Here is a 15,869-nt window from a genome sequence, read left to right as displayed (position 1 = left end):
CAAATAGATGGGGAAACAGTGGCTGACTTTATTCTGGGGGGCTCCAAACTCACTGCAGATGGTGATTGCTGTCATGAAATTAAAAGACACTTACTCCTTGGAAGGAAAGTTATGACCTAGACAGCATACTAAAAAGCAGAGACATTACTTTGCCAACAAAGGTCCATCTAGTCAAGTCTATGGTTTTTCCAGTGGTCATGTATGGATGTGAGAGTTGGACTATAAAGAAAGCTGAGCACCAAAGAATTTATGCTTTTGAACTGTGGTGTTTGAGAGGACTCTTGAGAATCCCTTGGACTGCAAGGAGATCCAACCAGTCCATCCTAAAGGAGATAAGTCCTGGGTGTTCATTGGAAGGACTGACGTTGAAGCTGAAATTAATACTTCGGCCACCTGATGCGAAGTGCTGACTCAGTTGAAAAGACCCTGATGCTGGGAAAGATTGAGGGCAGGAGGAGAAGGGTACGACAGAGGATGAGATGTTTGGATGGCATCACTGACTCGACGGACATGGGTTTGGGTAGACTCCAGGAGTTGGTGATGGACAGGGAGGCCTGGCGTGTTGCAGTTCATGGGGTCGCAAAGAGTCAGATATGACTGAGCGACTGAACTGAACTGAACTGAACATTTGTCATGAAACAAAGATCAAGATTATCAGAAAGAGTAATAAATGCTTTGTGTATTTTAAAATTTCATTTTAGACTCACACAAATATGACCAACTGATTTTGACAAAAGGAAACAGCAATTCAATAGTGAGAACTAAGTAAATGGTGATGAAACAACTAAAACAACTCAAATACAAATATTAAAAATAGAAAAACCTTGACTTGTGTTTTTTATCTTTTATAAAAACTAACTAAAAGTGGATCATAAATCTAAATCAAAGTTAAAAGACCACAAACTTTTAGAAGAGACTATAAACTTTGTGACCTTGGGTTAAGTTTTTTTTCCTTTAATGTCTTTCCTCATTTTTGTGTTTATGCATTTATTTATTTTTGGTTGTGGTGGGTCTTCGCTGCTGTGTGTGGGCTATCTCCAGTTTTGGCCAGTGGGGGCTCCTCTTTGTGGCGGTGTGAGGGCTTCTCACTGTGCTGGCCTCTCTGGTTGCAGCTCCAGGACAAGTGGGCTTCAGCAGCTGCGGCACACAGGCCCCAGGAAGTGGGGGTCAGTGGTGGGGGCACATGACCCTAGCTGCACCATGGCACGTGGAGTCTTCCCGCGCCAGGGATCAAACCCATGTCCCCTGCACTGGCAGGTGGATTCTTATCCACTGTGCCACCAGGAAAGTCCTTCGGTTAAGTTCTGAGATATGACATCAAAAACAACTCATATCAGAACATTTTTTGATAAACTGGACTTCATCAAAATTAAAGACTTCTGTGCCTTAAAAGACACCGTTAAGAGAATAAAAAATCAAGCCATTCAGTGAGGGAAATTTCTGCAAATCACATATCTGACAAAGAATATGTATCCAAAACAAATACAGAATTCCCCAAACTCAGCAATAAGAAAATATATATCCCAATTAGGAAATAAACTAAAGATTTGAGCAGTTACTTCACCAAAGAAGCTACATAAATGACAAATAAGCACATGAAATAGATGCTCAGCATCCTTAGTTACTAGGGAAAAACAAATTAAACCACAATGAAGTATCACTACATACCTATTAGAACGGTTGAAACAAAAGCTGACAAGGCTAAATGCTGGCAAGGCTGTGGAGAAACTGGAACTCTCCTACGTTGCTGGCAGGAATGTGAAATGGTCAACTGTTTTGGAAAGCAGTTTGGCTGTTAAACATATTCTTAGCATAGATCCAGGAGTCTCACTCCTAGGTACTTACCTAAGTGAGATGAAAACCTACGTTCAAGTTAGCATATGCATGTTCATTCAAAATCATCAAATACTAGAAACAACCTCTCTGTCCCTGACCTGAAGAGTGGAGAAACTGAGGCACATCCTCACAGGGGAATACTACTCAACAGTGAAAGGAACAAACCACTGACACCTGCACCAACCATGGATAAATTTCAATGCAAAGTGCTAAGTGAAAGACGCAAAAGGCTACATACTTCGTGATTCCATGTGTATGACATTCTGGAAAAGGGAAAACTATAGGAAGAGAGAACAGACCAGAAGTTAATGATACGGGCAGTTCTAACTTACAAAGGAATGGCACCAGGGAATGTCATTATCTTTAGGGGGTGATGGCACAGTTCTTTATCTGGATTATGGCAGTGGTTAGTATAAATTTGCCAAAACTCACAGAACTACTTACCAGAAAGGGCAAATTTTAGTGTCTGGAAATTTAAAAATAAAAAAAATTTTAATTTCACTTTAAAAATAACTTTTATATGGAATAACTTTATATGGAATCTAGAAAGATGGTAACGATAACCCTATATGTAAAACAGAAAAAGAAACACAGAAGTACAGAACAGACTTTTGAACTCTGTGGGAGAAGGTGAGGGTGGGATGTTTCGAAAGAACAGCATGTATATTATCTATGGTGAAACAGATCACCAGCCCAGGTGGGATGCATGAGAGGAGTGCTCGGGCCTCGTGGGCTGGGAGGACCCAGGGGAATCGGGTGGGGAGGGAGGTGGGAGGGGGGATCGGGATGGGGAATGCGTGTAACTCTATGGCTGATTCATATCAATGTATGACAAAACCCACTGAAAAATTAAAAAAAAATTAATTAATAAAAATAAAGCAAAAAAATAAATAAATAAAAATAACTTTTAAATATTCAGTAATTGTCATACTATCCTTAAATTATTAAATGATTTTTATTTGGTGTATTGTTAATGTTTTCTTCCTTTAACATTTTCTATTATCAAGTATCTATATTGGGTAGGGATCATTTCTACATGTTAGTATATAATCTTCTTACAATATATTGTTCCTAGTACTAACAAACCATGCATTTACCATTATACATCGTTATTTTCTTTTACAGTAAAACCTCTGAAACTTTTATCACAGAAAAATATTTCAGTCTACTAGAGTCTCATTCTTTCTTAAAACTCATAAATTAAGTGTTAAGGAAACCAAGTAATTTATGATCTGGGGAACTCCTAGGGAATTCTATTCCTTGTTCTCAAATCCTGAAAGTTAATAACTGCCAGGAATTTGGAAGCACCAGTCTTGACACTTTCCCAGGCAGCCTTTACTATGATTCCCCTCTGGCACCCTTCTACCTACTTCCAGCCAGAGCCCCATTCAGTTAAAAAATCGTTTATGCGACTGGCTTGGGAACTGACTGTATACAACAGTCCTACATGGGAGATGTCAAAAGTAGGAAGACAGAGAGTGCCCTTGAAGAGGGTGAGGGTACAGCTGTGTGATGGAGGCTGCACAAGAGGCAGACACCTGGGAGGAAGAAAGCTTTCCAACTCGGGAGAGGCAGGGATGACTGAGGAGTAGGTTTTATGGTCCTTTCAGCCCAACCACAAAGGTGGGAAAGGCCCTCCCGGTGAAGGCCCAGGTGAGCCAGGCCTGGCGGCTGAGAACACAGAGCACATCTGGGAAAGGGGAGCTGTCCTTTCAGTGGGGCGCGCAGTTCTCTGAAGGGCAGATAAGGGGTCCAGACAAGACCAGCCTTGACGTCCTCATTACTAAGGGTGGACTTAACTCTTGAGGCAGGGGCTGGGCAGAACCTGAGCAGAGGGAGGCAGAGACTCGCTGGGGGGTTTTACAACACAGTGAGGGTCTGAACTCTCTCTCATCCCTTCAAAACTCTACACTCTGTCCACCCGGAACGTTCTAGCACACCAGGCACTCCCTGCCTCTGGGCCTTGGCACAGACTGTTCCTCCCACCGGGGGCATCTCATCCCCTTCACTCTCTTTGTCCTTCAATTTCAGCTTATATCACTTCCTCAGATAAGCCTCCTGCAGGGTGCTCCTGAGATCTCTATCTCCAAGCATGTCCCTCTCCACACTTTCTAGCTATTGCATTTTACTTAGTTATTTAATCTAGGGATGTGTTATTTATTTATTTTCTTGCTTGCTTTATAACAGGGGTATAACATATCACCGTTAGAGTGTGCTGTCTGCGTTAGTTGTAAGTATGCAAGATCCACGATGTCTTACAATTTTATCCTCCACAAAATCATCACTCAGTTCAAGACAGCACTCCAGAAGATTCTTCATGCCTCTTCCCAGTCAATGCCCCCACGGAGAGGTAACTACTATTCTGATCTCTATCAACATGTTAGGTTCACCTGTTGCACATCCAGCATCTCCTGGCTAGAGTGTGAGAACCCACAGAGGACAGGCACTGAGTCGTTCCTGCTGCTTTCTGGACCCAGAAGGTGCTGGGCACAGAGCAGGGATTTAACTATCTGCTTACTGAATGAGCAGACCAGGCTAGGGTTTGCATCTCTGCTCCTCTGCCCAAGCTATCCTACCAGAAATGTCCTCCTGTTGTCACTGGTCTCACTCTGACAGTCCCTCTCTCTCAAAGATTTGGTTCACGTTTGATCCCCTTTCAGGAAGCTTGCCCCCAATTATCTGCCACCCACCACATTCACCCCACACATGCTGCTTCCCATGCTTTCTGGGTTGGTATGTAGGTTTAGATTCTATTCCTCAAACAATCTAAGTCTTTCAAAGGTTGTTGTTCAGTCACTCAGTCCTGTCTGACTCTTTGTGATGCCATGGACTGCAACACGCCAGGCCTCCCTGTCCTTCACCATCTCCTGGAGCTTGCCCAAACTCATGTCCATTGAATTGGTGATGCCATCCAACCATCTATCTCATCCCTCTGTCATCCCCTTCTCCTCCTGCCTTCAATCTTTCCCAGCACCAGGGTCTTTTCCAAAGAGTCAACTCTTCACATCAGGTGGCCAAAGTATTGGAGCTTCAGCTCCAGCATCAGTCATTCAATGAATATTTAGGACTGATTTCCTTTAGGATTGAGTAGTTGGATCTCCTTGCAGTCCAAGGGACTCTCGAGAGTCATCGCCAACACCACAGCTCAAAAACATCAATTCTTCAGTGCTCAGATTTCTTTATGGTCCAACTCTCACATCCATACATGACTACTGGAAAAACCACAGCTTTGACTAGACAGACCTTTGTCAGCCAAGTAATGTCTCTGCTTTTTAATATGCTGTCTAGGTTTGTCACAGCTTTTCTTCCAAGAAGCAAGCATCTGTTAATTTCATGGCTGCAATCACCATCTGCAGTGATTTTGAGTCCAAGAAAATAAAATCTGTCACTGTTTCCATTGTTTCCCCATCTACTTGCCATGAAGTGATGGACTGGATGCCATGATCTTTGTTTTTCTCCTTTCAAAGAAGAGACCCTGTTTTGCTCTTCATTAAACGGTGCACCACCACTCTCACCTCCTCACTGCTCTAACCTGCTAAACGTTCTTTTCTGTCTTCCCCACAGGGCTCTGAGGATCATACCAGAAAGCACCTGTGAAGGTGTTTTATAACCCACAGTTCACTCAACAAATCTAAAGCATTTTACTGGTCTAGTTACATGAATGCTTGTTGGAAAATTATTGGTCAAACTATATATACATTATGTCTACCAAAAAAATGGTTCAAAAGAAACATTCCCAATATACAGTGAAGTGAAAAAGAAACTAGGTATCAAAAACAAACAAACAATTCAGCATGTTTCCCACTGCCACTGGGACAGAGGTAGGAACAGGAAATATACTGTACACAGGAGTATGTGCATGGAAAAATATTGGAAGAATACACAGGAAACTGGTCATCCTTACCTTTATTCCTTGGGCATGGGGCTGGGGGTCCTACGTCTTGTCCGTCAGTCTCTTTTTGTCATGTAACTTTCTTGTCTATGTGTTACTTTTATATTAATTAATATTTTACCATAAAAATAAGCTAACCTGACTAAAGCTCATCCTGAGGGTAAATGAAGAGCAGCCTACTGACACCTGGGCTCAGGCCCCAGAAGCCAGACAGACGCTGCAACAGACATGGAGGCAGAATTTCAGACCCCATCAAATCTGGAGAGATGGAAATAACAAGTGAGCACACCCAGAGTAACCCCTGGAGCCCTCGTAAGGAGCAACAGCTGATACAATTCCAGCTTTTATTTGGCCAAAAGCTGGGACCTGAGAGCCTAGGGCCAGGGGGAGCAGGGGATCTGGGGATCAATGTCGCCCACCTGGTCACGTGGCCCAAACGAGTCTGGGCCTGGCTTCCCTACCTCCAGACAAAGGTTGGGAGAAGCAACTGGAGAGAGAAAACAGGCCCAGGGCCTCTGGGAGGCTGCTCGTTTTCCCAGCTCTAAGACTCCATGCAGCACAGGGAGGGCTTCCTGGGGCCAGAAACAACCATGAGCTAGGCGTGGGGAGACAGACTGCGGCAACCTGTCTACCCGTCTCATCTCCAGGGCCACCCATTCCGAAGCCTCACCCTTGATCTTGAGGAGTCACAGGACGTTCAGGGTCAACCAACACACTCCAGCAGAAAGATCGACCGGGAGGTGGATTCTGCCATTGCCTTTTTGCTTTATGTTCAGGTGGATTCTGGGCTGGGGTCTCAATCTTCAAGTCATACTCCTTGAAGCTATCCCTTCACCCCCCAACAAATCTCAAGATCCAAATAACCCAAGCACCAAATGAACAAAGTACTGTCATCCACGTGCTAAATATCTCCCCAATCCACCCCCTTCCTCTGTCATCTGAATTCCTCCAAAGTCTCTCAGGGGCTCCCGGCTCCCACTCTTTTGCCCTCTCCCAAGTCTGCAGCCAGACTGTCTTTCTAAATCACAAAGCTGGTCACATCTACCTCCCTGCCTAAGACTCTTCCAAAACCCCTCCCCCCCAAAAAAAAGAACCACCCCAGACTCTTGGTCGTGCTGTCCAAGGCCTTTCTTCTCTTAACTTTTTTTGAAAAACTGGTCACACCTCGAGGCATGTGGGGCATTCCCAGACCAGAAATCCAACCCACACTATCTGCAGTGGAAGTGCTGAGTCTTAACCACTGGACCACCAGGGAAGCCCCCCAAAGCCCTTCCTGATTCAGGCTCTGCCTTCTCTCCACTCTGCCCAGGGGTCTGAGTGCACGGGGGTCTGAGTGCGCCGTGCTCCCCACACACGGCCCCAGGCCTTAGCCGCGCCCTTCCTGCCGGCCCCTGCCTCGCCTCACCTCACCTCGCCGAGGTGCTGGTTGTCTGGGAGGAAGCCCCTCCACCCCAGCCCACTGAGGGTCAGGTGAGCCCGCTGGGCTTCGCTTCAGCCTCCTGGCCACAGCGGGGGGCCACACCCCTCCCTGACAGGCTGGGTAGAGGGCATGTGAACAGTGAACGCTCAGAACCGACTGCTCCGTACTACAGAAGACGGAGTATCAGAACCGCCACGGCTCCCAGGCTCCCCACGACCTCTCCTCGCCCTCTGCCTCCGTGACATGGTGCCAAGGCACGCCGACCACCACCCTGAAGCCCTCTCTTCCCGGGGCCCCGCCTTCTGCTGCTTGCTTTACTTTCCCCGGGCCTGAAGCTCCCTGACACACGCCTCTCCCCGTGCCTGTCTTTGCTTGGCCTCCCTGCTTACCACGCAAACCACCTGCTGGGGTTTTCTGCACTGTGACTGCATCTTCCGTCTCTTGCTGGGCTGCTCTCCTGCGGATGGTCTCAGCACCCCGCGGAGGCCTGGCAGGGCCTCCTCATGCATCCAGAATGTAACCAGTGAGCCTTGTGCTGGGACCCAGGCAGCCCTGACCCTTGCGCCCGGCAGAGTGCCCAGCAGGTGGCAAGTGCCCAGCCTGTGCCTGCAGAACTGACTGCCACATGCTTCCTTCCTCTCCTGCCACCTTCCACCTGTGACTCCTCCAAGGCTCCTTGTGCCATCAATGGGACACCACCCCAGGTCACACAGGCTGAAACACAGCACCGATGGGTCCCTCCTCACCACTGACTTTTCAACCATCCACTGTCCCCTTCCCCAGACTCTCCTGCTGTTCCGGCTCAGGCCCTGCCCACCCTTCACCTGGACCTTCCTCTAGACCCTCCCTTGATCCAGTCCAGCCTCCCTTCTCCCGCTCATGACCTTCCTAAACCCAGACGTGATCTGTCACACGCCTGTCAACAAATCTCTGCAGCTCTCTTGTGCCCAAAGAATACAATTCGACTCCTCAAATGCAGCATCCAAGGCCTCCCACATGCTGGCCCCAAGCTGTCAGCCCAACCACAGTGGGTAAAGCAGCAAAACAACTAACATGTACCAAGTGCTTCCCACGTGTCTCTTAATCCCTGTAATAATCAGGACCACAGTTTTACAGAGGAAATCAAGGACAGGAGGGCTAAGTCACTTGCCCAGGGTCACAGTCTAGGCTCATGAGGAGTGTCCTAGGTCAGAACTAACTTTTTAATCCTTCAGTCTTCCCTGAAAGGTTAAATCTTTAAGGGCTGGGATGTGCCTTTAAGAAAACCTTTGTGGCAAGCTTCTCGCTGCCTCCCTGACTTCCCAAAGGGAACTGAGAGAGGGGTGGAAGAGGAAAGCACGCGATAGGTGTTTCTGAGATGGAAATCAAAGACACTGCGGGTTCTTTAAATTATTCCTACAATTCCATTTTAGTTTCAGGAAGGAAGATCCATGTTTAATGGTTTAGAAATTTTATAATAAATAAAAGCTGTATTTTCTTTACATACAATTCCTGATTAAGCAGTGTGCATGAAATGTTTATACCTATTATACGGGACCTATTTTCCAGGAGAAGGATTTACTACTTTAAAAGGTTTATGCTGTGACAAGCTGCCAGGGACAGCACAGCGCAGCCCTGCCAGGCACCTGGCCAGAAACACCGCTCCCAGTGACGACCCCGTTCCTGGAGCAGTGGCTCCTGGCAGGGCCGTGGTGTGTCCAGGAACACGCCGCGCTCCTGCCGCCAGCCTCCAACTGTCTGTGGGCCTGGAACCTGGCTCTTCGAATACATGGCTCCCAGCCCAGAATTCCCACAAAGCTGCCAGCGGTTCCCACTTCCTCAGGTTCTGGGGGACTACTGCTGGGGTTAGAATGAAGGGGCAAAACCCACCCCAACAGTAATAACAACGATGAAGATAAAAGGGAAAGAGCAGAGGAGCGGGCACAGAACTGAACAACGAGAACGCTGGTATAAACTCCGGAGCCTGTCCGGGCGCCGACTAAGCTGGTGGGTGAGGTGTATTTCCTCACACCTTCCTCAACTTTGGCCTTCTTACCCTCACTTTGAAATGCACTTGTTGACTTATCTATTCTCCCCTCTGGAATGGGGACTCCCTGACTGGTCCTAGTAGTTATCGGACAGAAGGCTCTACATTGATGCTGAATGAATGGTGGCAGACGTTGCAAATATCAACTCTCTTCTTCTCCCTTAGTGACAGAAGCCAAATTTTATTTCACTTGGCAATGGGTCCATCTAAAAGACTTCTCAGTCTAGCTTACAGCTATGGGAGGCCAATGACGTGGGAGTCAGCAAAGCTCTGTAAGGGGAACACAGTTGGCATATGTCCTTTTTATCTCCCCCCATATCATCTTGGAAACGACACGATGGCTGGCGCTCCAGCAGCCGTCATAGACCACATGCAGCCCTGGGGTTGGAAGCTGTGCACTAAGAATGGCAAAGCAGAGCGGTCATACCTAGACTGAGACGTCGCCTCTAGATTTCTTTTAAATACCTAACAGAGAATAAACTTCTAGCGGTTTAAGCCATTGCTATTTCTGGTCTCTGCTTACTAGCTGCCAAATGTAATTCAACAAATTCAGAAATAAACCAATTAAACCTGGTTTTCTTAAATTACTCATTGCTGACTTTCAGTTCAAAGGCCAGTCACCATCTTTAACCTCTGGTCTGTGTAATACAATGATAATTTTCCATTAATTATGGACATCAGGAAGATGGAAGGACAAAAGCAATACAAAGATGAGACAGTACAGGTTGAGAGGATGAAGATGATAAGGGATGATGGCAGAAGGAGAAGCAGGAAAATGAAGGGCAGACCATAGAGGGGAAGTGGGAGGTGGCAGGGTAAGAAGAAAGTGTAAAGGATGACAGAGCAAAGGAAAGGGGAAGATGAAGGGCAGGTGGAGACCATGGAGAGATGATGAGGAAAGAAAGAAAAAGAAGAGTCAATGTGTCCTGTGGCAACAGTCACCACTTAAAGAGTACTCGCTGTGGGCTGGGCACAGTGCCAGAGACTCTGTACCATTCTCTTCAATCCTCACCCTTCTGAGGTAAGTATTATCATGCCCATTATAATTGTGGCTCTAACATACTAAATAACTTCCCCTGAGTCACAGAAAAAAGTAGAGGCAGAAGACACTCTTAAAGTAGCCTTAAAAGAAAGCGGGGTTGGGGGGGGGGTGTGCATCATCCTTCCCTCTCTCTTTCTCTGTTCTGCTGCCTGGAATGTGGGTGTGATAGCTGGTCCAAGGCAGCCACTTTGGACAATGCAAACAATAGCCACACCCTAAGAATGACAAAGCAGGGAACTGGAAGGAACTTGCGTTCTTTACAACCTAGTGGAGCTTCTATAACTGCCTGGGACTCCACCTATGCTACCTGGAGTCCATCCATAAATCTAACCATAAATGTTTCAGATCTCACTTTGCTCAATTTTCTCCCAATCTTCAATAACAGATTCCAAGACTCACTCCTAGAGAGCCTGATTCAGTAGTCACTCTCCTAGAAAAATGGCATCAGATGAGAAAAGGGAAAGAAATGATCTAAGAGTCCACAGAAAAAATCTTGATCCCTCAAAACCAGCAACTGCTGGTGATCTGCCGCTAGGAGACCCTGAAGATAAGCATGTGACACTGTAAACTTGTCATTATTTAAAGACAGGGAAGAGGGGAGGAGTTCTTAAAGACATACTTGGGGCCATTTTCAGAAACAAAATGGTGGCTGTACAATCTCAGGCCAGTCTGTAATGGTGCTCACAACCACCCAAGAAAAAAATAAACTGATGGTTAAGCTTCAGAAAGAGAAGAGCTCCTTTTGAGCAAAAGCACCAGGCTGTTCAAGGGGCAGATGTGCACACAACAGCATCACACAGAATTACTATCTTACACGATAGGCTGCAGCTTCCTGTGCACTAGGAATTCTCTCCAACCAGAGAGCAAGCTCTTCTTGTCCAGGAAGGAGCTATCTCTCAGGAACCGTGTGTATTGGCCCAGGCTATCTTCCACCCCCAGCCCTGTGCCTACGTCCGAGTTGAAGTGAATCCTGAAATCTCAGCCAAGGGGACTGAGAGTCAGAGCTGTCATTGTTCACCACTCCCACCAGACTACAGTCTGATGGACATCCTCTGGGGATCATCAAAGATCAACTCCCTTCTCTTCTGAGATTACTCTTGTGATAGAATCCCAAGAGTTCAGAGAAGTCAGGCAGAACGGAGGAGGGATGGCACATGCCCTGTTTAGCTCTGCCCAGGCCTATCCAATCTGCCCCTTTTAGCTGCTGAAATCTCAGAGAGGCAGAGCTCTTAACTGGGCTGGATGCAATGGGCAGGCATGGGCGACACTCAGCTCTGAGCAGCTGGCTACTGCAACTTCACACCCTGTCTCCTTCGAGGTACCCGAGTGGGTGCAGAATCACCCACCCCTAGAGCAACTGTCCCTTTCAGAAGTGTGACCTTATTCTAAAATTACAGGTTCTCAGGGTTCACTAGGGATGGTAATTAGTTTGTATTCCTTTGCCTGGTACTCAGAGAAGCCAAGTTTGGGGATGGAAAGTGGGGCATGCATTCTTAAGGCTGCAAACTACTCTGCAGAATTTAGTGGCTTTTTCTGGCCACTGGCTTGCTTTAAATCTGGCACCCTCTGCAAGACTGAGAATTGCTACCTTGGGTCCCAGCCACACTTCCATCAACTTGGCACCAAACTTGCCAAAAAATCATCTTTCCCTGCATCTGGGTCTCAAAAAACTCTCAAGCTCTTGCTTCTATTCAACCAGAGAAATTCAACTCAACAGGCCACACTGAGCAGTCACCAAGTGATGGGGAGAATGCCAGGAGCTTTAAGCACCAAGAAAAACAGGGCCCTGTTCTCAAGGGTCTTGGCATCTGGAAAGGACAGGAAATAGGTAAACCAGCAATGACCTACAGAGCGATAATCACTGTAGAAAGAGACCTCAAGCACAGAAAGAGGATAAGCCACTCTGTCCAGAGGGACCAAGGAAGGCAGTCGGGGAGACGGGCACTTCCTGGCAGGAACAAAAATGTGCAAAGGTGCAGAAGCCTAGGGTATGGCCTCCTGGAGCCAGTAGCCATTTACTATATGCCATGAAGCTGCCATTCTACAGATGAGAAAACTGAGGCCCAGAGAGAATAAGTATCTTGTCCAAGATCACAAGTTGAAAAGATGAAGACAGGTTCCAAACCAAACAGCTGAACTCTAAAACTTGAGCTTTTAAACATTAGTCTGTGGTATGCAATAATTCAATTTGCTTAAGTGTAAAATTTAAAAGCTAAGTTTATGCAGGAGAGGTAAATGGGGGCTAGATCACAAAGGGCTGCATACACTATACTAAGGACTTGGGACCTGAACTTGCAGCAACATAGTGAAAGAGCTTCGCCTTCCTGCTATTGTCACAGTCATATTAATAGAAATACTAGACAAGATAAATGATATCCCTAAACATACAGCCAAATTTTAAAGAAAAATACCCCATGTGCCAGAAATGACAAGAAAAAGTGAAACATGAACAGTAAGTGGGACTGACACCAGAATGACCTGTGGACTTTTGAACCCACATATGAAGTGGTTTTAATGTCTGGCTGTGACTTTGAGTCCGGATATCAAGATGAGAGTCTCAAAGGGCTGCCCAGTGCAGAACAGCGACAAGGAGCTGGCCATTGCTCCAAGGCTCTGTGGGAGGGTGAAAGGGGTGTCAAGCTGAGAAAAGAACGCAACAAGTGAGCCAGGAGCTTTAACCCTATGGCCCCACCAAATGCCAACCGTTTTAAGGGAAACTTTCACGTCTCAGGACACAAAAGTTGCCCATAAGAGTCCTTCCTGAAGATGAGCTCACAACCCAAAGTTACAAACCACACAGGGAAATAAACCACTAAGAGGGGCAGCATCGGACACAACAAGGGAGAAAGCATCTCAAGAATCAGGAATAATAAAATAATCTGAAAGAGATGACAAAATGAGAAGATTCAGATGATGAAAGAGATAAAGCAACACAGAAAAAAACAGATAAGAGACTTGGATGGTAGAATGGTCAACAGATATCTAAGGAATTCCAAGAGACTAGAATAAAAAAAATGGGACTCTCCAAGTCTAAATTTATCTAAAATTATTCCAAAATAGAAAAAAAAAATCTTTTTAAGTGAGTCTTTGGATAGAAGTAGTTATGACCAATCTAGACAGCATATTAAAAAGCAGAGACGTTACTTTGTAAACAAAGGTCTGTCTAGTCAAGGCCATGGCTTTTCCAGTGGTCATGTATGGATGTGAGAGTTGGACTATAAAGAAAGCTGAGCGCTGAAGAACTGATGCTTTTGAACTGTGGTGTTGGAGAAGACTCTTGAGAGTCCCTTGGACTGCAAAAAGATCCAACCAGTCTATCTTAAAGGAGATCAGTCCTGGGTGTTCATTGGAAGGACTGATGCTGAAGCTGAAACTCCAATACTTCGGCCACCTGATGTGAAGAACTGACTCACTGGAAAAGACCCTGATGCTGGGAAAGATTTAGGGCAGGAGGAGAGGGGATGACAGAGGATGAGATGGCTGGATGGCATCACCGACTCAATGGACATGGCTTTGGGTGGACTCTGGGAGTTGGTGATGGACAGGGAGGCCTGGCGTGCTGTGGTTCATGGGGTCACAAAGAGTGGGACACGACTGAGCGACTGAACTGAACTGAGCACACCAAATTCTGAGCAAGAAAAAGAGAAACAGGGTTTCCCTGGTAGCTCAGCAGTAAAGAATTCACCTGCCAATGCAGGAGTCACAGGTTTGATCCCTGGTCCAGGAAGACCCCACATGCCTCAGAGCAACTAACCCCATGTGCTACAACTACTGAGCCTGTGCTCTGGAGCCTGGGAGCCACAACTATTGAGCCCACGGGCCACAACGACTGAAGCCTGCGTGCCCTAGAGCCCATGTCCTGAAATAAGAGCAGCCACCACAATGAGAAGCCCGTGCACTGCAGTGGAGAGTAGCCCCCACTCGCCAGCAATGAAGCCCGCCCAGCAATGAAGACCCAGCACAGCCATAAATGAAGAATCAAATTATTTTTTAAAAAGAAAAACAAATTCACGCTTACTTTCAAATGGTTCTAGGGACTTCCCTGGTGATCTAGTGGCTAAGACTCCCAAGCCCCCAGTGGAGGAGGTCCAGGTTTAATCCCTGGTCAGGGAACTAGACCCCACACACTATAACTAAGACCTGGTAGAGCCAAATAAAGAAACACTGTTACAAAATGGTCCTAAATGAAAGTATACAGATAGAGAAATGCATTAACTAAATTTAAGTAAAAAGAATACAAATATTCACTATACTATTTTCATTTTTTTTTTAAACTAAAAAGATAGGGGGAAAGAAGAGAAAATGTAGGAGTAAGAACAGAAATAAGATGTATAATTTTCAGACTAGTAAAGAGAATAAAAAAAATCCAATCGGGGCTCCCCTGGTGGGTCAGTGGTAAAGATTTCGCCTGCCAATGCAAAAAATATGGGTTCGATCCCTGATCCAGGAAGATCCACAGGCCACAGGGGGCGGAAAGAAAATCTCAAACAGAAGGCAGGAAAGGAGAAAAACAAGCAAAAAGGAAAGCATATTAAAAGTATTCAAAGACATGATAATATATTTAAGTTAAACCCCAAAATGTAAAAAAACTAAACTCATTTAAGACATTTTCAGATCTGACTTAAAATTTTAAATCCAGCCACATTCTGTTTATGAAGGAAACTCCTAAAACACCATGACACAAAAAGGTTGAAAATACAAGGAAAACAACAACCACAAGCTGCGGGAGCACTAGTGTCATCAGACTTTAAGGCAAAAAGCAGGAAAGACAAGATTCGGTGACTGATTAAAAGGGACACGGAGGGCAACCATCAGGTGACCAAAGACATGGAGATGCTCCCGGTAAGGCGGGGGCTGCGGGCAGAGCAGGTCTGGTGGAGAAGGGGTAGAAGCCCCCCGATGCGCACAAGCAGGCGGGGGCAAGGAAGAAGAATCAGGGCAGCACAGAGAGAAGAGGGAAGACGGAAGCTTCATCCCCCAGAGGGCAGGGCCCATGTCTTTCTGCTGCATCTTTCCGGAGCCTAACAAGATACGAGACTCAGAGCAGGCCCTGGTAACTGCGTGAGCAGTAGGAAAACAATACCCATGTAGGAGAGGACCAAACAAGAGAGGTCTCTGGGCTGCAAGAAAAGACGCTATGCCATCTGCAAGGCCTGTGGTCTCCACGGTGACAGGGATGGGGGTGAGGGGGAGAAGGACTGGAGCAAGCTCCCGGGGAATGGGACGCGACACCCGTGAGCGATGGACAAAGGGTAACTATTGCTAGAGAGCTGAAACTGACTCCACGCAGGGCCCAGCTCTGCCCCCGACAAGCGCTGCTTTGGCCATCCAGCTCTTCCCTCGAATCCCAGTGCACAATCTGCAGACTTCGCCAAGAAACAAGCAGACACCACAACTCATCTTTGGAAAAAAGAACTGCTGTGAGACCACAGGCAAGAGGCTGCCGCTGTGACCCGGAGAGACCTGCCTCCACGTCCCTGGCCCCCATCCTGGGCAGGCCCTCCTGGACAGGAACTGTGTGGACGGCAGCAGGGACTGCGGCCAGCGGTGACTCAGGCAGCGTGGGTGCCCGCCGCCTCCGGAGGGGGCAGCCCGCGCCATTTGCGTCTGGCTTCCTGGAACGTTTCTTCATTTCTCCTTTTGGAGACCTGCA

The 15,869-nt window shown here is 46.7% G+C and overlaps 1 protein-coding gene across 3 annotated transcripts in view; it reads right to left on the bottom strand.

Annotated features, from left to right (window-relative positions):
- Positions 1 to 15,869, bottom strand: part of PPARD (peroxisome proliferator activated receptor delta) — an 85,565-nt gene that overhangs the window by 40,309 nt on the left and 29,387 nt on the right. Inside the window, exon 1 of one of the 3 annotated variants that reach the window (XM_065912339.1) lies at positions 1,669 to 1,780. The exons of the other annotated variants lie outside the window; for them this stretch is intronic. The gene's annotated coding sequence lies outside the window, so the exon portion shown is untranslated. Of the gene's footprint in view, positions 1 to 1,668; positions 1,781 to 15,869 lie in introns of those variants that run through there. 3 annotated transcript variants of the gene reach the window in all.

The sequence above is a fragment of the Muntiacus reevesi genome, chromosome 20 (genome assembly GCF_963930625.1).
Source record: "Muntiacus reevesi chromosome 20, mMunRee1.1, whole genome shotgun sequence".
NCBI classification, from domain to species: Eukaryota; Metazoa; Chordata; class Mammalia; order Artiodactyla; family Cervidae; genus Muntiacus; species Muntiacus reevesi.
Note: the sequence above shows the minus strand (reverse complement) of the source record. Positions and strands in the feature narration are given on the sequence as shown.